This window comes from Magnolia sinica, chromosome 6 (genome assembly GCF_029962835.1).
Source record: "Magnolia sinica isolate HGM2019 chromosome 6, MsV1, whole genome shotgun sequence".
NCBI classification, from domain to species: Eukaryota; Viridiplantae; Streptophyta; class Magnoliopsida; order Magnoliales; family Magnoliaceae; genus Magnolia; species Magnolia sinica.
The window spans coordinates 91,574,529-91,598,856 of NC_080578.1; the positions used below are offsets into that span (position 1 = coordinate 91,574,529).

At 42.7% G+C, this 24,328-nt stretch overlaps 1 protein-coding gene across 1 annotated transcript in view; it reads left to right on the forward strand.

The window, feature by feature from the left end:
• The window catches only part of LOC131249065 (agamous-like MADS-box protein MADS3), a 99,093-nt gene that overhangs the window by 8,441 nt on the left and 66,324 nt on the right, over positions 1-24,328 (forward strand). The window lies entirely within an intron of this gene.

The following is a 24,328-nucleotide window of genomic DNA, read 5'->3' on the forward strand; positions in this document are numbered from 1 at the left end:
TTCAATGTGCCATAATCTAAGGTGTCATGCGTAACAATGAATAGTAGAAATTATGCAAGGTTGTCTTAAACTATATAAGGATCCTTTTTAACCTACATACTTTATCTTCTTACCCATTTACAACAAAGTCATTTCATTTTTATCTTTTTCAGTGTGCCATAATCTAAGGTGTCATGCATAACAATGAATAATAGAAATTATTCAAGGTTGTCTTAAACTATATAAGAATCCTTTTTAACTTACATACTTTATCTTCTTACCCATTTACAACAAAGTCATTTCATTTTTATCTTTTTCAATGTGCCATAATCTAAGGTGTCATTGTTATAACAAAGTCATTTCATTTTTGTCTTTTTCAATGTGCCATGTGCCATAATCTAAGGTGTCATGCATTACAATGAATGGTAGAAATTATATAAGCAAAAGAAGTAAAGGCCTATTTTATTAGTTCAAACAATTTCAACAACATTCATATAAACAAAACCTGCTAGCAGTAGGGTCATTGGCAAGGTTAAATGGTTTCTCGTTAAGCTTCTCCAAGGGTCCCAAGCTCTGAATCCGCTCGCCTCTCGCCTCGGATTCGCTCACTGCCCTCACTCTTCTCGTTCCTGCTAGCTCGTCAAATGGTCCAGACCGACACAGGGCAAGGTAAAATTAAATATTAATGGGGCTGCATCAGGAAACCCTGACCCGTCTAGCGGTGGCGGCATCTACAGAAATGCCAATGGCAAACTGGTTTCTCTTTCTATAAGGGTTACAGTCATGCATCAAATAACAGAGCTGAACTTTGGGCCCTCTATGATGCGATGCAATTTAGCCTAGAGCGGGGGCTGCAAGATGTGATCATTGAATTGGACTCCTCCTTTGTCGTGGATGCTTTCAAGGGGCTATCACACTTACATTGGAAATGGGATTATTGGATATCACAAATTAAAAATCTTCAAAAGAAAGGAAATTTTCTCATATCTCTCATTTCTCGTGAAATCAACGGGCCGATGGATGGCCTTGCTCGAATGGGAGTGGCCAAGCAGGATTTCTTTATGGCAAACACGAAGGCCGCTCTCCCTAGGCTGATTAGGGGCCTCTGTCTTCTCAACAAAGTGGGCATTAGTGCGCTAAGGGAATTTTAATCCCCCTTCCTTTTCATTTTTATTTCTTTGTATAGCCACATGATAGGCAGTTCGGGCATCCTTTTTGTCAGCCCTTGTGTGCCCGAATGGGGGTTCCTCTGTATCTTTGCTGTTTGATATGAATGGAATCTCAAAAAAAAAAAAAAAAAAGGTGTCGTTTTCCTTCGTTCTTTTTTTTTGTTCTTTATATAGTTGACCTTAGGCAAACACATGACATGCTTTCTGATGGATACTTTTAATGACCAAAAGCAAACAGCAAAGCCTTTGTATATCAGAAGTGGGACGATCGACATAACATTGTGCCTTATAGTTAACAAATAAAATACATCGATTAAAAAAAGGTCCATTTTTTCACACTTCAGTGCACAAGTTAACACACTTAGTATATTCGAGTAGGTGTTATTACCCATATACATCATTTTTTCCATCGACTCTTTAATTTATTTTACAACAAGAAGATGAATTAGTAGAGCTACGAGTTTCATAGGCTTGTGCTTGGAATCTACAGCTGGTTAGACAAAGTTAATTTCCTTAGGAGGGGCTTAGACGTTACCATTGCTTTTGTGCTGAGGGAAGTCAACGGAGTTGCAGACGCCTTGGCTATTTTAGGGAGCGAGACACATTAGGGAGGACATTTCATGTGGCGTCCGACCTTCCTCGTTCCATCAGAGGTTCCCTCTTTTTGGATTGCTTGGGCCTGATTATTTTTAGAGACAACTAGCCCCTCTTTGGCTTTATTTGGGTGTAAAGATTATCATAGGCAGCCCATGGCGGTTTTTGTGCTATCGGATCGCCCGAATGTGTCTTCCTCGGTTGTATAGCCAAAAACAAAGTTGGTTAGACGAAATCTGCAGACAAAATACTCAGCCACCCATAGCAAGGCGCCTCATTATACCACCACCACTAACCCATAGCCAAATAGATTGGGCCACAACCTAACCAACCACCACCCTGCATCACACAGAACTAATGCCAAAAGAATTGCTGATGCCACTACAATACCACCCTTTCATGAACTCTTGAATTCATGAACGGTGTTGAATATGTCTTTGGAATTTGCAGCGTGCCGGTTGACTCCTGTGTCCAACCATTAGCCCTTCTTGTCATGTTCTGTGAAGAGAAACACTGAAAATATGTAGACCACTCCATGCCTTTCATCCTCAGTTTCATTTTTCATTCCACTCTTTGGCTATAAAGTGGGTAGTTGACTTTGTGGTGGTTAGGCTATTTTTGAAAGATCTAGATTAGAAAACCTTTGTGGGGACCTAGGTCATGTGGTTAACCGCATGGCCTTTGATCCAACAGTCGTAAGTATTTTATCTTTTATCTCACGTGGGATGTCACCTATTGATAAAAGGAAAAAAAAAAAAAGGATTTATGCAATCAACGCTCTCAACTTGGCGAGGGAATCTGCCATACCATTCTTCTCCTCGTATAAATGACAGAAAAATATTCTGTTGCAGCCATGTACTTGATGATTTTCCACCAATACCACATCGATCGAGGAAAACAAATTGAGCCCAAGAGAATAGAGTACTCCATAATCTTCGAATCATTTCCGACTTCATGTTCTTTAAGCCTAACCCATAGCAATACCTAAGCTCATCGACATTCGCTTTGCATTCATCTACCACATTTGTCACAATCCCATATGAGTGTTAAAAGGAAAATAAAAGTTTTAATTGCAGTCTCTACATTGTTGTGGTGGTGGAAATGTTTGGAAACATATTTCCTTTTCTTTCTCTATCCGTACGTATACTTGTACAACTATTTTTGGTGATTCTTGGTAATGCAGGAGCATTTTCACACATGGCTCGAATGGGCTTGCTAGTAAGATGCAGGGACACACTCGGGGTGGGCAGCCCGTGGGGGGCGGATGGCTCGTGTGAGGCTACCATATAGTGGCAATAATAATAATAATAATAATAAATTTGGAAGTAGGGTTGGAACTTTTAGGCCTAAATGTATGTGTCTATTTTGTTATGGACCAGCCTACAAGCACGAGCTAAGCGGGAGTCAAATTAACTACTCCCTTGTATGTGCGACCCTAGTATCAGTGATTTCTAAGATACATAAGCATAGGCTCAACTATACGAAAAAACATGTTGTTTTTCTTCTAGTTTCAGTTAGCAAGAAGAGAAAGCCTAATCAGTTTAATTTTCTATTTATTTCTTTTTTAAGTTACTTGTTTATTTCCTTTACAGGCTTTTGACCATGTCTTACAATCTCAGTTATTTATTTGGTTGGTGAATGAATTTTCTTGGGCTACATTTGTCGTTACACCCACACAGAAAGAGCATAAGAAGGATGAAAGTCTCCTTTTATAGTGTTGATGCTCAAATCTGGTCGATCCTGCCTCACCTCATTCAACCCGCTGAGTACCTGCAATTTAATGGATAATAAGAGAAGACATTATGGGCGTCAGTTAAGGCCAGAGACCCTCCGATGCCTAAGTCAGGCGTATGTACTCGCGTAGTAGAATCGGGATAGTTGTCTATACCTTTTACCCATGACTGAGGATGTATTTATAGGCTTTCTAGGTGGTCTGCGTATCTAAGTTGATTTGATGGAGGGGTCATATTGAAGTCGGACTCTAATTTCAAGAATATATCCGACTTTACCTCGATCAATGTGATTTTTGGCGGAGACTTGGGAGATAATTCCACCCGTATACGAAAAGAATTCTTCTTTCTATTCTAAGGTCAAGGTTAGCACCCGAGGTCGAGGTCAGTATTTGAGGTCAAGTTGGGGGGCTAAAGTGGCAATTGAGGTTGAGGTAGAAAGTAGCCAACATCAAAGGTTAGGGTGATTTTCCGACCCTCAAGGAATATATATAGTCATTGAGTCTCGCCACTCGGCTCATCTATCTCATACATTTGTTTAGCCCCATTTTTTTATTTATTATTTTTTTTTTCAAAATGGATTTCCATATCATAGAAGAAGTTGTATTTAGGTAGCTAACCTACCTCATATTAGTGACTCTGATTGAGAACTTTGACTATGATACCTTATGTTAGCTTAAGTGCTAATTCTTAGGATGTTTTCTTCTCGTTTTTTTTTTTTTTTTTAAATTTTTTTTCATATAACCATAAGTATATTGCAAATAACCCCATATAGTTCCCATATTTGTAAGCAGCCCCATGCCTTTTTGCAATGTTAGAAAAGTAGTCCCATTTAGTTTCTTTCGAGTTAACTGAGTTTAGTTGGGAGAAGAATGGCCATTTTGCCCCTCCTCTATGCCCTCTTTCTTTGACTTCTATCAGCTTCATTTTATTACTCCATTCGATCACCTCTCTCTCTCCCTCTTGCTCAATTTCTCTTCTCCCACCATCTCTCTTTCTTCATCATCATAATCATCATCATCATCATCATCATCATCATCTCTCTCTCTCTCTCTCTCTCTCTCTCTCTCTCTCTCTCTCTCTCTCTCTCTCTCTCTCTCTCTCTCTCTGGATGTAATCGGTTGAGGGCATTGAGAATTGGGAGCTTTTGTTATGTAAGGTAATGGGTTTTGAGGTTTAAAGGTTTGGTGTAATGGATTTTGGTTTATGGGTGAGAAAGATAGGGGCATTTTCTTCCTTTTTTTTTTCTTTGTTCTCTTTTTTTTTCCTTTCTTTTTGCTTTTTAAAAAACACTTAACAGCATCACTTTTTGTTAATAGAAAAAAGTAACCGAAGACAGTTCACACATATGTGGAAAAAGGAATGGGATTCTTACAAATACACAAGTGTGGGGGATTTTTGCAGTACATAAAAAGCAGGGGTTATATGCAAAACTCACAATTCTTTTAATGAAGTGGCTGGTATTTACAACATTTTGTTAACTCATAATTGCAACTATATCAATCAATTCAAGGGTTAGGGAATGGAAACCTTACCCAAGTGAAGGAAAAAAAAAAAAAAAATTAAAACGAAATACAATCCCTTTTTTTTTTCAAAAAAAGGAGGGGTCAAACCCCTGTATATTGATAATATGAACAGTTGATGCACAACCAAACTTTCAGGTGGGCACCACAAAAATAAAGGGCCTCACTTATCATATCACCGGGTCCAAACCAGAAACTCGAAACTGGCTGGAGACAACCACTACATCACGGGTACCCTGCTCTGCAGATCCTTGCTACAGATTAGGGAGAGAGCAGATGCTCAGCAAGTAGACATCCCTCCTTTGAAGCTCAGGGAATAGCCAAACATAATAGAAAGTTGTTCAGACCATGCTAAATGAACAGGACTGCAGCCCGCCTGCAACTGCCATCCCAGACAACACTCACAACGAAACGTCGAAGGAGCTACTACTGCCAAACAGACATGATCTCCCAAAGAGCTTCTCTAAGCACCTACAAACAGCAACTACCTTTGACTATTAGGAGAACCGCTCCTCCCTAGCAACCGGCTAGCAAAACAGACCACAATCCAACCCCTCAGTAAACACTTGACCAAATTAAACATCAACAATTGTAGCTGACAGATCATGTCACAACCCAACTCTTCAACAAACATCCACTAGCAACCTAGAACATGCAAACAAACTTCTAGGTCAATCCCAAACCTGCTGACAATTATAAAGCATTCTACCAAATTCCATCAATCAGGCCCCCAACTGGGACTTTAGAAAATCACCAGAAGGCAGAAGCCAAGCCCTCCAGGCGCAGACAAACAACCCCAACCACCCCCTGGCCCAGCATTGCTACTACTATGGGAGGCGAAAAAACCCACGAGCAAAGTCTGTATCAAATCTAAACTCTCTCATGGAAGCACCACTAGAGGATCTGGCCAATTGCCAGCAAAATTCGATTAGCAGGGACTAGGTAAGGGGCGCCGCCTGAGAAGACGCCCATGGCGAGCACTACCCGCACTAATAACCCACTCCTATTTTTGGTTTGTCTTTTCTCAGCAGACTGATGTTCGCTTTGTCAAGCAACAAAGAGCCCCTGACGATAGGAGGAAGCGAGGAGCAGGAGGAGAGGATCTTAACCGCAGCCCCACCGCTAGCAATCTTAGCTAGATCGTCTGCCACCGAGTTTCCTTCGCAAATAGTGTGAGAAAAGCAGATGTTGAGGGACTGAGAGAACCGAAGAATGATTCCCAGATGGTACCACAGGTTCCAGTCGCAAGAGGTAGGAGAAGCAGAGACAGCTTCAAAAATGACGCGAGAGTCAGTTTCTACGATAACGTTAGTAAGGCTATTCTCAGAATAGATGCACAACCCATCAATCATCGCTTGTGCCTCAGCCATGCTTTTCGAGACAAGGTCATACTTCTTGTAAAAAGCAAAGATCAGGTTGCCTAGGTGGTCCCTATAAACACCACCTCCTCCTCCTGGCCCTGGGTTGTCCCTAGTTGAGCCGTCAACATTAAGCTTCAAACAACCCCTGTTTGGTTTCGCCCATTTGATAATTTGAATGGGAGTGCTAGGAGAGGAAGTGCGGCCATTAATGCCTAGTGCTTGCATGATCCAGTCTTCTCTGGAGGAGATACGAATAGAACCTGGAAGTTGCTTTCCTATCTCATTCAGCTAGTTGGAGGCTTTGAAGATCATCTGGGAAGCTGAAAATCTAGAATTGTCAAATCTTGTCGCATTTCTGCCTAGCTAGATTTCCCATATAATGAATGGGGGAGCAATGCCACGAAGAAGTTTCCATCTCGAGGATTTCCTTGCAATAATGCTCCATTGTTGGATGCGCTGCTCAATCGATTGGTTGCCAAGGTGAGGAACATGCAAGAGAAGGGCAAAGTAGGATCAAACCTTCGAAGCAATGCTCCCGTGATAGAGAAGGTAGTCAAGGCTTTCAACATTGGGGGATTCTGGAGGGTATGGAGTATGAGGGTCATTGTAAACTTGGCTATTGGGGGTTGGACAGATGTGGGAGAGGGGCTGGGGGTGAAGATATAGCTGTGGTTGCCTTTGAAGCAGAGAGGGGCTGTTGCAAAGAGGGTTGTCAGATCTGACTAGGCTGCTCTCTGGAGGTACCTGCTGGCCTGAGAAGATCGGCTCGGGGGTGAAAAAATTGGAGAGGGCACTGTCGTCGCCGCAGGTGCGTCTGGAGGCCAAACTGATCCCGATTCTCTAGATCGCCTCATCCACTGGGACAAAAATACAATCCCTAAAAATAACAAATTATAATTAATATTGAACAAATTGAATAAAAGAATTACTTTGAGGTGTCAAGTATTCTTGATGAATCCAAAAACAAAAGTATCCTAAAAATGGAGGCAAAGTAAGAATCTTTCTTTTTTAAACGAAAGGTGTGCGTCTTCTACCCTGATGTTAATTCATTTGAAGGGATGGCTAACTGCAAATTCCCTTCTATTTTTTTAAGAAAGAATTTGTTAGAAAAATATGGACAACCATTATATTTGGGTGGGTGCCACAAAAATGATGGCAACCTCACCTATCATATACCTAAAGCCCACTGAAAGGAAGAACAAAAAAGAAAGAAACACATGTACGCAATGAGGAGCAACGGATAACCCTTCTTGATCGCCCCCAAACCTACGTTATCTATGGAGAGGAGGCCTCTAATTTCAAGGGATAACTGTGCTCTAGAAAGGTATCTTGTATTAGGCCAAGCTCTACTTCCTAATTTTGCTAAGGCATCCGCCACTGAGTTTGCCTCACACGAGACATGAGAAATTTAAATGGAAAGAGAATCTCTAAGGGATTGAATGATGCCTATTCAATACCATATGTTCCATCATGCTTCATATTGGAGATTCTCTAATGCTTCCGTTAAGATCCTTGAATCTGTTTCCATCATAAGTCGGATAGGCCCATACTCTCACAATTCTTTACACCATCCAGAAGAGCCTAAGCTTCCGGTACTGTTTTCGAGACTCGGCCATATGAATTGTGAAAAAAAAGATGAGATGCTTCCTATGATCCCTATAGACACCACCACTTCCCCCTTTGGCGGGATTCCCCCCTGCCAAACCATCAACGTTAAGCTTTAGCCATTCCCTCCTAGCCCTATTCCATTTAACCACCCTGATAATCATATCATCCCCTCGCATGTGATCATCCAGGCCAAAGTATCAAAGAGTGAGTTTTTCTGACATAGATTCATTCCCTTTGATAGGTATTTGATTTCCCAACTCTCTTAGCTAGTGAAGGATTTTAGACTTAATGGCTTCAACAGACATGCTCTTACCATCAAATCTATTTTTGTTTCTACTGAGCCAGGTTTCCCACAAAATGAAAGTTGGGAGTAGGCCTCTCAACTACAAATTTCCTTTTTAAATGAAAATGGATCTTTTCATCATTTCATGTCAAATGCTCATTTTAATGTATAGGTTGAATTTTATTATTTTATTATTTTTACCAACCAAAAGTTTTCTCTAATAAAATGGATAAATTACCTAAAAGGAGAACAAACTTGGCCTATAGTGGGATCAAACTTATTTCCTAGCATACAATTCCTAATTGGTAAACAAGGAAAGAAAGATCATAACTTGTCAAAATATTCCTTTCCTGGCAAGTGTAAGAAGTATGAACTATGTAATCCCCAGTTAGAGGTTATTTTGCATTATGATGTATTTATAAAATGCGAAGGAGGCTGAAGCTTCTTTTTCAGCCAATAACGATGTTACATTATTGGCACAAGAATTCCTTGGCATTAAAAAGCAGGCCAAGATATCAAGCTAGACTCAATTTTATAAAGGCACAATCCCATTCCACGTTGGGTAGCTCTCTAATAAATAGAGAACAAGCATCCTGCACCATAGCATTCCCAACTTCATAAGAATATCAGGAACTCAGTTGCTTTCTCTAATGATATGAGATGCAAATGGATTGATGTTACTAGCAATGGTACCTAAATCCTTCCACCAATGCTAAGTATTTCAGGCCACTATTTTGTTCAAATCAAAACCCTCAACTAACACCTTGGAGACACTCTCTATTATAACATTTTTTATCCTTGTACTTGCACAAAATCATAAACCATCTACTATTTCTCCAACCACCACAATTGCCAAGAGGGTAGAAACATTATAAACAAAGGTACCACCCTAAAAGTATATCATAAACTAATGTTATGTGGAAGGACAATCTCTCTTGGTACAATGAAGGACGAACTGGCCTAGATCAAACTCATAAAAGAAATCTTCTAGAAACATAAATTGCAAAACAAATGGTTAGACGAGGGAGATTGCAATATGTCATTCTTCTACAATGTTGTCAATGAACGCATTCGAAAAGAAACAATTCATGAAATTCAGTTGGAAAACAGCCAAGGTGTTTCGTAACAGTAACAGTGGCCGTAACAGCCACCACCGTTACCTTTGCGATACAGGGCATAACGACTGTAATGGCCCCGTAACGGCCATTATGATCTCTCTCTCTCTCTCTCTCTCTCTCTCTCTCTCTCTCTCTCTCTCTCTCTAATTAAAAAACTTGTATCTATGGCCAGCAGGCCATCAAGGCGGCAGTGGCCAAAATTTTTTTATGATACAGGGCATAACAACTAGAATCGTCGTAGCGAACCAGCAAACCATCAAGGCGGCAGCAGCCAATTTTTTTGAAGATTCATTTACGGAGGAGAGCTCCTCTATTGACCCCGCCATCCTTTCCCCCATTCCTTTGTTGATCACCCCTCAGGAAAACAAGGTCCTGCTATCTCCGCCATCGCTTCAAGAGGTCTACCAGGTTGTCTTTGCCCTCCCAAAGGATGGAGCTCCCGGCCTAGATGGCTTCTCTAGGGACCTTTTCTCCTCTTGCTAGCACATTATAGGTCAGGACCTTCACAGGGCAGCAGTATTCTTGTTTGAAGGGGGTGGATTCCTAGAGCTTTTATGTCCTCCCTTATCTATCTAATCCTAAAGTCGGCGGCAGTCTCTTCTTTTGTAGATTTTAGGCCTATCAGCCTATGCAATTGTGTTTACGAGGTATTTTCCAAAATCCTAACTGCTAGATTAAGCATCTCATGCCCAAGATTATTTCTGCAAAGCAAGGAGCGTTCACTCGGGGCAGGTCCATTGTAGAGAATATTGCTATTGCTCAGGAGATGCTTAGGGATATCAGCAGGAAGGTTAGGGGGGGAACTTAGTTCTTAAGATTGACATGGAAAAGGCCTATGACAGAGTGGGTTGGAAATTCCTGAAGCAGGTTCTGTTCAGGTTTAGGTTCAGTGAGAAATGGATCAGCATAGTGGAGAGTTGTTAGTCTAACAACTAGTTTTTAGTCATTGTGAATGGGGAAGCGTCAGGCTATTTTAAGTCCTCAAGAGGTCTTCGCCAGGGAGACCCTCTATCGCCCATCCTATCATCATTGTTGCGAAAGCTTTAAGTAGAGAGTTTAAGAGGCTTATGGAAAGAGGGCATGGTCGGTCGTTCCACCTCAAGCATGGGTGTCCAATTATCTCACATTTGCTATTTGCAGATGACACCCTGCTTTTTCTTAACAGGGGGCATTCGTTGATCCAGGCGGCAAAGAATTTTCTCAACTCATTCCAAGAGGCTTCAGAGTAGAAAATTAACCTCCTTAAAAGCTCCTTCTTGTGCTCAGATAAAGTTCCTGAAAGTAGGATCAGGAACATTGAGCGTATGCTGGGCTTTCCATGAGCCAAGGTCGAGTTTAAGTACCCGAGAGTGCCTATTTCAACAGGTAGATGTAAGAAAGTCGGCTTCTAATTCTTGCTAGATAAGATCTAGAATAGAATTAATGGCTGGAATGTGAGATTTTTATCTTAAGCTGGGAGAGTTATGCTAATCAAACACGTCCTGGGAATCATCCCAATCCATGTTCTAGTAGCGTCCAAGGTGCTAGTAGGTGTTCTAAATGAACTAGAAAGAAAATTCTCTAATTTTCTTTGGGGCTGGGCTGATGGAAAGAGGAAGCACCATTGGCTTAGCTAGAAGACGATTTGCAAGCCTACAACTGAAGGGGGCTTAGGAATAAGAGCCCTGAAGGAAGTCATGAAGGTTTTCAAGTTGAAGTTGGCATGGTTAGTGAAATTTGGTCAAGATGTCAACCAATGGGCAACGTTGATGAAGGCGAAGTATCCCCAAGACTTCCTACTTGAGGGTAGGGCTAGGCCATTGGCGGTGGTCTCTCCCATATGGAATTCTATCAGAAATCTTTTCCCTTTGTTGGAAGACAACATTCGGTGGCTAGTTGGTAGTGGGGACAGGAGTTTGTAGAATGATAATTGGACCGTGTTGGGGCCTCTAAACTTGCTAGCAGATCCGCCAATCCCTGCAACTATTGGAGGGTTGAAAGTGAAAGATATGCTAAGGATGGGCCTCTTACTCCATCTTTTACCTTCAACTTTCTGCAGCAACCGATGCTGGATTTTATTTTTCAAGGTGGATTTGCGACATTGGATGACGCGAACCTCTACTTCTGACCTCTCGATCCCTCAGGAAACCTTTCTGTGAAATCTGCGTGGGACCTCTGCAGGTCCACAACCCAGCGTAAGAGCTAGGCTAAAGGGGTCTGGCAAAGGAAGCTTCCTCCAAAGATAGCAACCTTTGTCTAGACATTACTACAGGGGGATGTTGCGGTAGAGGATAGAGTTCAATCCAGGGGCATTTTTCTGGCATCCAAGTGTGTTTGCTGTGACAAGGACACAACTTATCGCCCGCAGGTGGAAACTCTCCACCACGTCTTCCTCCATGGAGTGCTGGTGTCACTTTGGGACAATGTTTGGGATCCCATCCTTAATGGCCCTCTCCACAGAAGCTAGATTGAAGCAGTGGTGGCTTGCGATTTTAGGAGGTAGCAATATCCAGCGTATTAAGGTGGTCCCTAGCCTCATTCTTTGGGAGATCTTGTGAGCCAAGAACTCCATGAAGATGGACGGTAAGGTCAAGTCGAGTGCTGGCACGGTGGCCCAGGTTAATTGGTGGCTGGAGATATTGTTTTCGGGTGGCGAGAGGCACCCGAATGAATCTCAATTTGAGGTTGTGAGATGGGCCAAGGGTAGGTTGGGCCAAGCTAAATGTTGATGGCTCGGCGCAAGGAAACCCAGGTTTGTCAGGTAGTGGAGGGATTTGCAGGGGCCCAGATGGGAACCTTCTCTTTGCGTTTGCAGTGGGATTTAGGGATGGGTCTAGCAACAAAGAAGAGCTGCGTGTGGTTTGGTATGGCCTCTTTAATTGCCTGGCTCAAGCCTGGCCAAGGTAGAGGTGTAGTCAGATTCTACGTTTGTGATTGATCTCATTTATGGCTGTTCCTATAAGAGTTGGGCTTGGAGGCACTAGTTAAGGAGAATTGAAGGCCTTATCAAAAGAGTATCCTTCTCCTTCCGCCATATCCCAAGGGAAGAAAACATCCCAGCGGACGCTTTGGCCCGCCTTGGTAGTGCCTCCCAGGGTAACTATTTCTTCAAGAGTATGGTTGAGCTCCCAACGCCGATTAGGGGGTTATTGGTGCTTGACAAAACTGGGCTTGGTTCAGTCAGAAAGATAGTCTAGGAGTAGGATAGGGGTTTCTTTCTTGTAAATGCCTAATCATATGATAAGCGGCCCTCCTCTTTTTCTGGTAGGGGTGCCTAACTGTCGGCCAGTTAGTGTAAAGTTCTCCGGTTAATGATATATGCGTCATCTGAGTTTTTTTTTTAGTTTTTTATTTTTATTTTTATTTTTTAAGTATAACAAAAACTCCATAAGTATTAAGTAGTGACGACAAACTTGATGGGCTCAAATTATGACATAAAACTCAACGTCATAAGTGGAGTAACATCTCTTGGTATCGATCATTAAGTTTCTTGCTAAAGAAGGCTACTGGGTGTCCCCTTCAGCTTAAGATAATCCCAATAACTACGTCAAATGCATGATATTCTACCTCAAATACCTCATTAAAATTTGGCACAACAAACACATGGACTTTAGGTAAATTTCTTGATCAAGGTGAAAAATTCTTCGACTTCTTTAATCCAAGAAAAGTCTTTGACCCTTATGCAATTGGTCACAAGGAAATAATCGTAGTAAAGTTTTTAGTGACCCTCTAGTGAGATGTTGTTAATTTGTTGAAGCTTCTCACTTCCATGACCAATTTCAAGGTTGGCCACTATACGATTGCTTTGATCTTGTTCCCGTCAACCTTAATGCCTTACGATGAAAAATTTTAGCCTAAAAGACTACATTATTGGTAATGAATGCATATTTCTTGAGGTAGACATAAATCTCTTCTATTAGTAAAACTTACAACTCTTAACATGTACGATCAGTATACTTATTATTAGAAGAACTAAAAATAAGAATATCATTAAAATAAGCAATCTCAAATTTTCTAATAAGGCCTTAAAAACCTGATTCATGAGTCTCATGAAGGGACGTGGTGCATTTAATAATCCAAATAGCATGACAAGCCATTCATAAAGAAATTTTTTATTTTTAAAGATGGTTTTCAATTCCTCACCTTGTTGGGTATGAATTTGACAGTATCCACTTCTAATGTTAATTTTTCTAAAAATCTTTTCACCATTGAACATGTCCAACATATCATCAAGTTGGAAAAATGAAATGTTATATTTTATGATTAGTTTTTTGATGGTTTAACTATCGACACACATTCTCCAGTCTCATGTTTCTTAAGGTAAGAGGGGGTGGGTACTCGAAAAGAAAAGTATTCATAGGTAAGGCATCCAACCAAAGTTCATTAATTGGGACTTCACCTCCCTCTTTGAACCAAGAATTTTATAAGGATTAGGATGCCTTCCGATTTTAATTTTAACTTATCGAGCATTTCTTTTAATCAACACCAAACATTTTCAACTATAAGTGATACAAAAAGTGTGAAAATTGTTGCCTCATAGACAATAATCACAAAATTTTTGGCAACACTATCAGAATCATATGCCTCTTGGTTGGTCTCATTATCATTTTAGAAATTATAAATAACTCCAACATCATTTTCATAAATTACATTAGTGGTGGTGGAATGAGTTGGTCAAAATTTGGGAGGTTTGAATGTTCTCAAGTCCCATTGGATAAATGAGGATTCGACCTACAAATATTATGAGATAATCCTACTTGATGCTACCCACAATGCTACCTGCAACGATCCAAGGATTAACTGGATGTGCAATTCTATCTACAAGCACAAGGAGCTTCAAGGCCTTACTTCGGTTGGGAAGAGGTACATGGGCTATGTGGAAAAAGCCACTCCCACCACATTGCAAGTTGATCTTGGAGGGCCACCTAAAAGAGAAACAACACCCTACCACTCCCACCATAATTCTTCCAGGAGGTGTCCAATCTCCCCAAGCTAGTCAAGGGTCGTGTTCTTTTAGATAACACGGATTAGGATCTATTGGAGAGATTAAAAGTAATTCCTCTGTATAGGATATGATAGGTGGGCCAGGTTTTTGTTTCTGCTGGCCGCTCGAAAAATTTAGCTCTGTACATTGGATGTATTAATGAAATGCATTTTTTTAAAAATTGCCATGTTGGGCCGCCACCAGTAGTACTAGTGTATTTGGATCGGATATTGGACTTAGGGTTTTGATTCGGTTTGTCATTTTTGAATTTTATGAGCTTTTGCAGTTCTATTGAACAAAAAGCAATTTAAATAAACATTGAAACATTAGTTGATAAACAAATATATTCAATTGCCTATTTACTTTCTTTTAAGGACATACTCATATGCTAAATGCCCTCCTCTCTACATTAAAAACATGTGTTTGATTGGGCTCCCTTGTAGTGTCTCTCTTGTAAGGTAGCCACTCATTCAGTAGTTCCTATCCCATCCTGTGAATATGGGCGTTTATTAAATCATGTAACAACCTTCGTATCTTTAGAAGTTTCAACATTAGAGGTTTTCTCAAACAACTTAAAAGAGGCCTTTCTTTTTGTAATTAACATTGGAACCAATGGCTTTTGGCAATTCCAATCTAGGTGTAGTAGAAACAGCTTTCAGCCCAAATATTAAATCTAGGTGTGATAGCAACGGCTTTCAGACCAAATATTTCAATTCTAGGGGTCAGAAAGTCTATCAAATCTTCCAGGTATGGCTCAACAGTAATTGAGGTTATTCGGACATCCCCAACAAAATTTTTGATCACATTGAGATCGAAGGAGGATTTTGATAAGTTTCTGAGCGACTCTGTTACTCATAAAAGCATGGGCATCAGCTCGGTGAGAAAATGGAAGCCTGATGAGGTGTTCGGGGGTGAAGGCATTTGGCTACGTTTATATAGCATCCCAACCCATGCCTGGATGGAATTAGTGATATTCGATTTGGGAAACCAGATGGCAAGGGTGACATAGATTGATCCAATCAGCGCTTATGGTATATTTCAGGTATTTGCTCGTATTAAAGTGGATATTAGACCTAGAACTCAGCTGCAAAAAGTTCTGAAACTGGTGGTGTTAGGAAAAATATTCAACATATTTACAAAAATAGAGCCAATGGATCACTACATTAAAACAAACCAAAGAATCTCAACCCCCATAGGGGAGCCAACAACAAAGGAGAGCACGGGAGAATGGGTGGAGAGAAATTTCAACTCCAAATAGGTTCCAAACCTGGAATACGCACCAGCTGTTTGTGAAAAGGTTGACTCGGCGGAAGCAGTAAATGTGACTCGGAATAGGGACCAGGATATAATCCCAGGAAATCAGATCAAGGAAGTGGAAGATATTGATGGTGCCTAGATGAAAAAAGGCCTCTATGGGCCAGGTATAGCAGGAGTCTTAAGTGAGGACGATCTAGACAGTGAAGCAGGAAAGAGGCCAGCTCCACCAGCGGCAATACAAATTGAGGTAGATAGCGTGGATGATCAACTTGGTGAGCAGGTTTTAGGAGCAGAAGAGAATACAAAAGATAGAGAAACTCTAGAGATAGGCCAGTTAATAGAAGACAGAGCTCCTAGTGCAGAAGATAATCAGGTTCTGAGGGCTGATCATTGTAATAGATCAGTTTAAAAAATATTTCCTTTGAAGATCTGTAGCTCCAGCCCATCAATTCAGCAGATCATAGAGAATTTCCCACCTCAGTCCCAGATTAGCATGATGGAAATCACCAGATACCTGTTTCACACAGAAAATGAAGCTGCAGTAGATGCTCCTGCACACGCTCAACAGAACTGTCATCCAAATACAAGCAGGAAAGACAGACAGAAGGTGTCAAGCTGTCGAGCAAGATCTGTTGGTAACTCATTGATACGATTCGGATCTAACTGGAAGGAGAAATCGAGGAAAGGAGCAGCAAATTTTGACATTCCTCGATTAGGCCCAAACGATGAGAGTAATATAGCTCTACACTGTGATCAGATGCAAGAGATTGAAGCCATCCCTCTTTCTCCTGGAGAACTACTCCACATGAGTGACTTCTCATAATGCACCCAGGGAAACTTTGAGATTGATCTGTCCCCGTACTTCATATTTCCCGGAGAGGAGACAAGGAGTAAAGGAACAAGCTCTTCAGCAGAACATCTTCATGAACTTCAGCAACAGGAGATAGAAAAGGCACAGACTGCTCTGGACAAAGAATTTCAGCAGGAGCTAACAGACAGCAATCAGGAGGCGCACAATCACAAAAACGCAATGGCGCCAAAAAGGAGAGCTCGTATTTCGTATAGCAGAGGCCAATGGGAGTCAAGATTGAGGAGACTTAAACAGAGGGCAATGAGTACAGGATGTGTCACGGATGGATAAGATTCTTGTTTGGAATGCCCGAGGCATTGGCAACCAGATATCAATCAGAACTTTGAAGAGAATTATCAGTAATCATCACCCCTTGATTGTGGTCATTCTTGAGCCTATACTCAGGGATAGCTGCAGAGCGAGAGTTAGCCTATCTCTTGGCTTCCACCTTTCCTTTTCTAACGGGGAAGAGGACGGGAAAATCTGGTTCTTCTACAGAGAATTGTTAAACTGCTCTTTACTTCAAGTGACTAACCAATCTCTAACTATATATATTAATGTGCAGAATCCTCAGCTATCAGCCCACTTAACTTGTGTATATGCAAGCTACTCTAGGATGCTTAGAAGATCTCTTTGGGAGGAACTAGCAGATCTTTCAACTTCCCTGCTCGGCCCGTGGAGAGTTTGTGAGGATTTCAACGCCATCACAGAAGCTAATGAGAGATGGAGCGGAGTAAATTTTGATGTTCGGAGCGCAAGGGAGTTCTCAGATGCGATAGAGAACGCGGGACTAATTGATGTGGGTTTCACTGGGTCCCGTTACACATGGTGCAACAATCAATCAGGTGCTGCTAGAGGTTGGGCAAGGCTGGATAGAGTGCTTATCAACACTCCCTGGGCTTCCACTTTTCCTCGTTTTAAAGTTGAACACCTAGCCTGCGTGAGTTCTGACCACAATTCGCTGGTCTTGTCTTTCCCTCCTCAATCCTCTAGTAGCCTAAATCCGTTCATGTTTCAGAGAATGTGGACAAAAGATGACTCTTTCCTGCAAGCAGTTAAGGCAGCTTGGGCCAAAGTGGAGTCATATCACCCAGTATATAATTTTCTGGCAAAGATGAAAAGTGTCAAAACGGAGTTAAAGATTTGGAATAAGGAGAGCTTTGGAAACATATTTGAGAAAATAAAGTTAGCAGAAGCTGAGATAGCAGAAATTGAATTGAAAATGTAGTAGAATTTACAGGGTCAAGATCAGGACAGCGACAATCAGATCAAATTTTAAGAAGCTTCCGACCATCTTTGTCAATTAGAAATCAAGCAAGAGATATTATGGAAACAAAAGTCCAGGATAAACTGGCTAGAAGAGGGAGATAAAAATAAAAAATTCTTCCATGCAAGTGCTACGGAAAGACAAAGAAGAGCGACGATCAGCGGGATAGAACAAGACTCAGGTCAAGTGGTAACTAAGCTGGAGGATATAAAGCAAGATGCGATGCGACATTTTGAGAATTTGTTTTCAAGCAGCCCAGGAGAAACAAGAGCAGATCTGCTAAATTCTATTCCCCCTTTAGTGATGCAAGATATGAATGAGATGCTTTTTGGCCACCCCCCCCCCCCCCCCCCAAATCCTTTCGTGAAGTTCATGAGGCTGTCAAGTCCATCCTGGCTGATAGTGCGCCTGGTCCAGACGAATTTTCAGGGATCTTTTATTCCATGTGTTGGGATATTATTAGGCAAGATGTGCATAAGGTAGTCACTTATTTTTTCCAAGGGAGCAAGATTCCAAGAGCAATGTCCTCCACACTGATTTGTCTGATCCCCAAAGGGGTTGCTCCTAAGAGATGGTCAGATTATCATCCCATTAGCCTTTGCAACTATATATATAAAGTCTTCTCAAAGATCATTGCTAACAGACTCAGTCAGGTTCTTCCTCACTTAATAGCCACAGAGCAAGGAGCTTTTATAAAAGGCCAATTGATATCAGAAAATATTGCTCTATCACAGGAATTGTTCAGATATATCATTAGGCAGACTAGAGGAGGTAATGTGGTTTGCTCTATCACAGGAATTGTTCAGAGATATCAATAGGCAGACTAGAGGAGGTAATGTGGTTCTGAAGTTGGATATGGAGAAAGTGTATGATAGAGTGGAATGGACGTTCCTCAAACAGGTCCTAATGCGGTTCGGTTTCTCCTCTAAGTGGATAGGAATTGCTGAAAATTGTTGGGCCAATAGTTGGATATCCGTGTTGGTTAATGGGGAAGCTGCAAGTTTCTTTAAGCCTTCTAAAGGGCTGAGGCAAGGGGACCCTCTTTCTCCAAGCCTCTTTATTGCAAACGTTCTTAGTAGAAGCCTCAATCGGCTTGTAGATCAAGGCCATTGTTTACCGTACAAACTCAGGAGAAGCTGTCCAAGAGTTACACACCTCCTATATGTGGATGATACTTTGCTTTTTCTTAATGGGAGTATCACATCACTCCGCAAAACCATGGCGATTCTGGATGATTGCCAGAAAACATCTGGTCAGAGGATAAATCGATGAAAGAGCTCCTTCGTATGCTCAAATAAGATAACAACATCCAGGATCAGGTCCATCTCTAACTTGCTAGGCATAAACAGGGCTAGGAGAGTTTTCTGCTATCTGGGGTTGCCGCTGGTAGTGGGAAGGCTGAAAGTAAGAGATTTTCAGCCCCTCATAGACAAGGTTGAGAGGCGTATTAAGGGGTGGAAAAACAGATTTTTATCTCAAGCTGGAAGAGCGATCCTAATCAAGCATGTGCTGGGAAGCATCCCCATTCATTCCATGGCTGCTATTACTATTCATAGGAGCGTGCTTAAAGAGTTAGAGAGTAGGTTCTCCAGCTTTTTCTGGGGGTGGGCTGATGGGAAAAGGAAACTCCATTGGAGAAGTTAGGAAACTATTACCAGGCCGAAGACGGAAGGTGGACTAGGAATCCGGAAACTATCAGAAGTAATGCATGCATTTCAGATAAAGATGGCCTGGACTTTAAATTTTCAAAAGGACTCCAGTTTTTTGGGCAGTGTTCATGGCGGCAAAGTATAGTATGATGCAGGAGTAGTCGGCCTCAAGAATCAATGATGGATTCAGTTCTCCAATCTGGAAGAAAATGAGGAACCTGATACCTTTCTTAAATGATAAGGTTCAATGAAGCATAGGAGAGGGGGAATGTAGATGTTGGCAGGAAAATTGGACCGGTCTTGGTCCTCTGCAAAATTATGTGACGGGGGACATTCCAAAAGAGATCAAGGACTTAAAGGTGAAGCAAATTTTAGGTCCGGCAGGACCTCTCCCTCCAATAGTTGTACTCTTGATGCTTCCTCAACAAGTTATAGATGTAATCTTTCAAGGAGGATACGCAATCAACCTCAATCCCCACTCTTCCTTCGTCTCTTAATGGAGGACCTATTTAGGTGGACCCAGCTCTTGTTGTGAGGTCGCTAGGGGATCTTGAACTGGGACTTATTGGGAGAGTTATAGACCCAACCACTTCCATCCTCGATCTAATGAAAACCATCCGGTCATCCAGATTTCAAGCTGCGGCAATCGATGTCACCAGGCTTTCCAACATTACTTTCCTCCTCATGTTCAAACCGAAGGTAGACCTTCAGGATTTCTCTCAAGATTCTATGTTGTAGGAAGCTTTGGGGTTCAAGGAATTGGCCAATTGAACCCCTGAATCCAACCCTGTCTATGAGGGGCACTATATCCATTTTTTCGGTATCCCGGCCCATGCATGGATCGAACAAGTCATTCGTGATCTTGGGAACAGATACGGTAAAGTTACTCAAATCGATTCCAACAGTAAGTATGGCCTTTTTCAGGTTTTTGCTCGAGTTCAGGTGATTTTGAATCCGGGAGTTCCTTTCTGCTACTCACAACAGCTTATAGTTGACAGGAAACTTTCCATGGTGAGGGTAGAGGTAAAGAAGTCCAACCCTATTCAGAGTCCGCGCCAAAGAGAGTGGCACACAAGGCCTCTAGAAAGGACTAGGGAGTGGGTTGAGAGGACTTTCATGATAGGACCAAGCCTGCGCCGAAATTGCAGTCCATCTGTTTGTCGTAATACCCCTGTGACTGGAACAACTCTTTCCTTTGAGGAACTAGCAGGGATAGGAATGAAGAGGTCCCCTCCAACCCCCCATCTTCGCATCAGGGCGTCCGAGCTACCCCTCAAGGATACAGCTGCTTCTCAGTTGAAGGAACCCCATATGCCCTCGCCCCCACCCATTCCGCTAATCTACCCCTCGAACCAAACCAGGATCTGGCTCCTGGCGAACATCTACCAGTGCCCAACCTTATGTCCCCAGTCAATGGGCCTATCCATCTCCCCTCCATGGAAGTGAACTACCATCAGGCCTGTTTGGGTTTCAAGGACAGGGCCAAATCGATGGGCTGCACTCCCAACTCTTCCATATATGGTAGTAATGAGGATACAGCTAGCCGATTTTGGGAATCAGCATCATTCATTCATCAAACTGCAGAGGATGCAGTAAGACTGACTCCTAATCAGGACAGGGACATTGTCCTGATGGTTGATTTCTCCCCCTATGCGGCAACTGCTCATAGGGAGGATAGTAGAGTGCCACTAGCCTGTCTGAGCTGCGATGTCGTGGCTGAAGAGGCAAGAGTGGAAATTCATTATCAAGAAAGACTAGTTGCAGAGCCAGAGGATGAGGGGATCGGCAACTCTGTTGTAACTACCTCTGCTCAGTGTACCATTGCAAGCGTTTCCAGAGCAGCTCTTCTAGCCAAAGCCCGTGTGGGTAAAGGGAAATGCTAGTCCAAAGCTATCTCGTCTCATTCAAAGGGCAAACGCAGGTCTAAGGCTCTTCCTGCAAGGACACCTAGCCCTGTGGAATAGAGAGGAAGATTGAGAAGGTTGAAGAAAAGGGCCGTCTATTTTGGATGTTTATCTGATGGATAGCTGCCTTGTGTGGAATGTTCGAGGTCTAGGGAACTCCCCAACCATCAGGACCGCAAAGAGGATCATTGCCGATCACAATCCAAGAATTGTTGCTGTTTTGGAGCCTATGCTAAGATAGGAAAGAAGAATTGCGATAGGCTTGAAGTTGGGATTCCATTCCTCCCTCTTTAACTGTGAGGTCGGCGGCAAAATCTAGGTATTCCTCCATTCCTCTGTTAATGCAGTAGTTATTTCTTCATGTAGCCAAATGCTTTGTATTAGATGCTCTTTGTAGCCTTCGCAGGATTCCGTGCTTCTTTCCTTTGTCTATGCAAAGTGTTCCAGGCTCCTTAGGCGTGAGCTGTGGGAATAGTTGGCCGCAATCAGCAGGACCCATTCTGACCCTTGGGCAGTTTGTGGTGACTTTAATGCAGTGTCGTTGCGAGCTGAGAGGCTTAGTAGTAGATCACAGTTTCATACAGGGGACGAGGAGTTTGTGGCAGCAATCAACAATGCTGAGTTGCTTGAGGCCGGCTTCTCTGAGAACAGATTTACTTGGAGCAACAACTAGGGTGGGAATGCAAGGATTTAGGCCCATTTGGATAGGGCCCTCTGCAACAGCGACTGGTTCTCTTAATTCCCTCATTTTCAGGTAGTACATCTGCCCTAGGCCAGCTCAAACCATGCCTCCATCCTTCTCAAGTTCCCATCGTCTCCTCAGAATTCAGCGAAACTGTTCCGCTTTCAGAGGATGTGGTTCCTACATGAGGGCTTTCTTCAGGTTGTCAAAGAGGCGTGGAAAGTTGAGGTTGAAGGTTCACCCATGATTCGTGTCATGCTTAAGTTAAGAAGAGTGAAGTAGGTTATCAAAGGGTGGAACAGGGACGCTTTCGAAAACGTTTTCTTTAAGCGAAAACAGGCTGAATCCCTCCTCGAGCATCTGGAAAATTCGATACAGTCAGATGCCGTCTCTCCCCCTGATGGGGTTCTTCTGGAAGCCAAGCAGAACTTAGCTCACTAGGAGTTAGCCGAGGAGACTTTCTGGAAGCAAAAGGCCCGGAACAACTGGTTGACTGAAGGCGATTGCAATACCAAATTCTTCCACATGTCTGTGGTGGACCGTGCTCACCGTGCTGAGATCAAAATGATTAAGTGGGATGATTCAACCATTATCACTGATCCTGAAATTATCAAAGAGGAAGTCGTCCGCTTCTTCTCCAATCTGCTCATGGGACGCGGAAATTCAGACATGGAGATGGTTTCCGGTCTCATCCCCAACTTGCTGTCCGAGAGGGACAAGGAGGAGTTGCTGCGGGATCCGTCTGTGGAGGAGGTCAGGCGAGCGATTTTTTCGCTCCCTCCTAATGGCTCCCCTGGCTCGGATGGTTTCGATGGCTCCTTTTTCACAGGTCGTTAGGATATTGTCTCTTCTAATATCCATGAAGCTACCATCCATTTATTTAATGGAGGTGACATCCCCAGAGCTTTCACATCATCTCTCGTCTGTCTCATCCCCAAATCAGTGGCACCCTCCTCCTTCAATCATTTCAGGCTGATTAGCCTGTGCAACTGTATTTACAAGATCTTCTTGAAGGTTATTTCGTCCAGGCTTGCTGCCTTTCATCCCAAGCTCATCTCATTGGAGCAAGGTGCCTTCATTCAAGGTGGGGCTATAGCTGAGAACATCGTGCTGGCCAATGAGGTCTTCCGGGAGATTGACAGGAAGGTGTGAGGGGGCAACATAGCCATCAAGCTTGACATGGAGAAAGCGTACAACAGAGTCAGCTGGATTTTTTTGAAATCCGTTCTCAATAAGTTTGGTTTCAACTCGAGATGGGTGGCGATGGTGGAGAAATGTTGGAACAAATGTTGGTTTTTCCTTCTGATCAATGGAGAGGCCAAGGGGTTTTTTAAATTTGTCTAGGGGTCTAAGACAGGGTGACCCGCTATCCCCCAGCCTTTTCATTCTAGCAGCAAAGGTCATCAATAGGGGTATCAAATCCTTATTCGCCCAGGGGCTATGCTAGCCGTTCAAGCTCAAGGGGGGCTGCCCTCTCATCTCCCACTTGTTATATGCAGATGATACTCTTTTACTCATCAATGGTTGTGCTTCTTCCCTAGCAACAATCAACGGGTTCCTTACCTCCTATCAGCTCGCTTCAGGCCAAAAGATAAACCATTTCAAAAGTGTCTTTTTTTGCTCCTCTAAACTTCCCCATGGCAGGATCAAAGCGATCGTCAACTCCCTAAATATTCCTAAGGTGTCGAAAGGGTCCCTTTATTTGGGAGTCCCTCTTCTCAGGGGGAGATCATCTAAGGAGAATTTCAGGCATCTATTAGAAAAGATTACGAGAAAGTGGACGGTTGGAGAGCTAGAATTCTCTCTTAGGCGGGCCGAACTACGCTCATCAAGCACGTCCTTGGTAACATCCCGGTCCACATCATGGCGGCCACTCCTGTCCCCGCTCACAGTATTCAAGAGATTGAAAAAGCTTTGCTAACTTCTTCTGGGGCTGGTCGAATGGCGGAGGTAAATTACACTGGGTCAGTTGGAAGAAGATTGCTTCCTTGATTGATGAAGAGGGCCTGGGCATAAGAAAGATTAGAGATGTGTTGGCAGCAATGAGGCTTAAGATGACCTAGTCTCTCTCTTTCAGCAAGAGTACCAGCCTGTGGGCGACTTTTATGAGGGTTAGATATGGGGAGCTCCAGCGGGGTGCCTCGAGCATGCCTATCAGCAACTATCCTCGGCCCGAGTCCTCTCCTCTTTGGAAGAGTATTCTGGCGCTCTTTCCTTTCCTTGCTGGCAACGTTTGCTGGTTAATTGGGAAAGGTGAGTGCAACTTGTGGGATGTTAATTGGACTGGGCTCGGCCCTCTGTCGGAGCATGCCACCAAGCATATCCCGAACCACATGCGCTCCATGACGGTCAATGATCTTCTCGGTCGTCTGGGCCCTCTCCCTCCTTCAT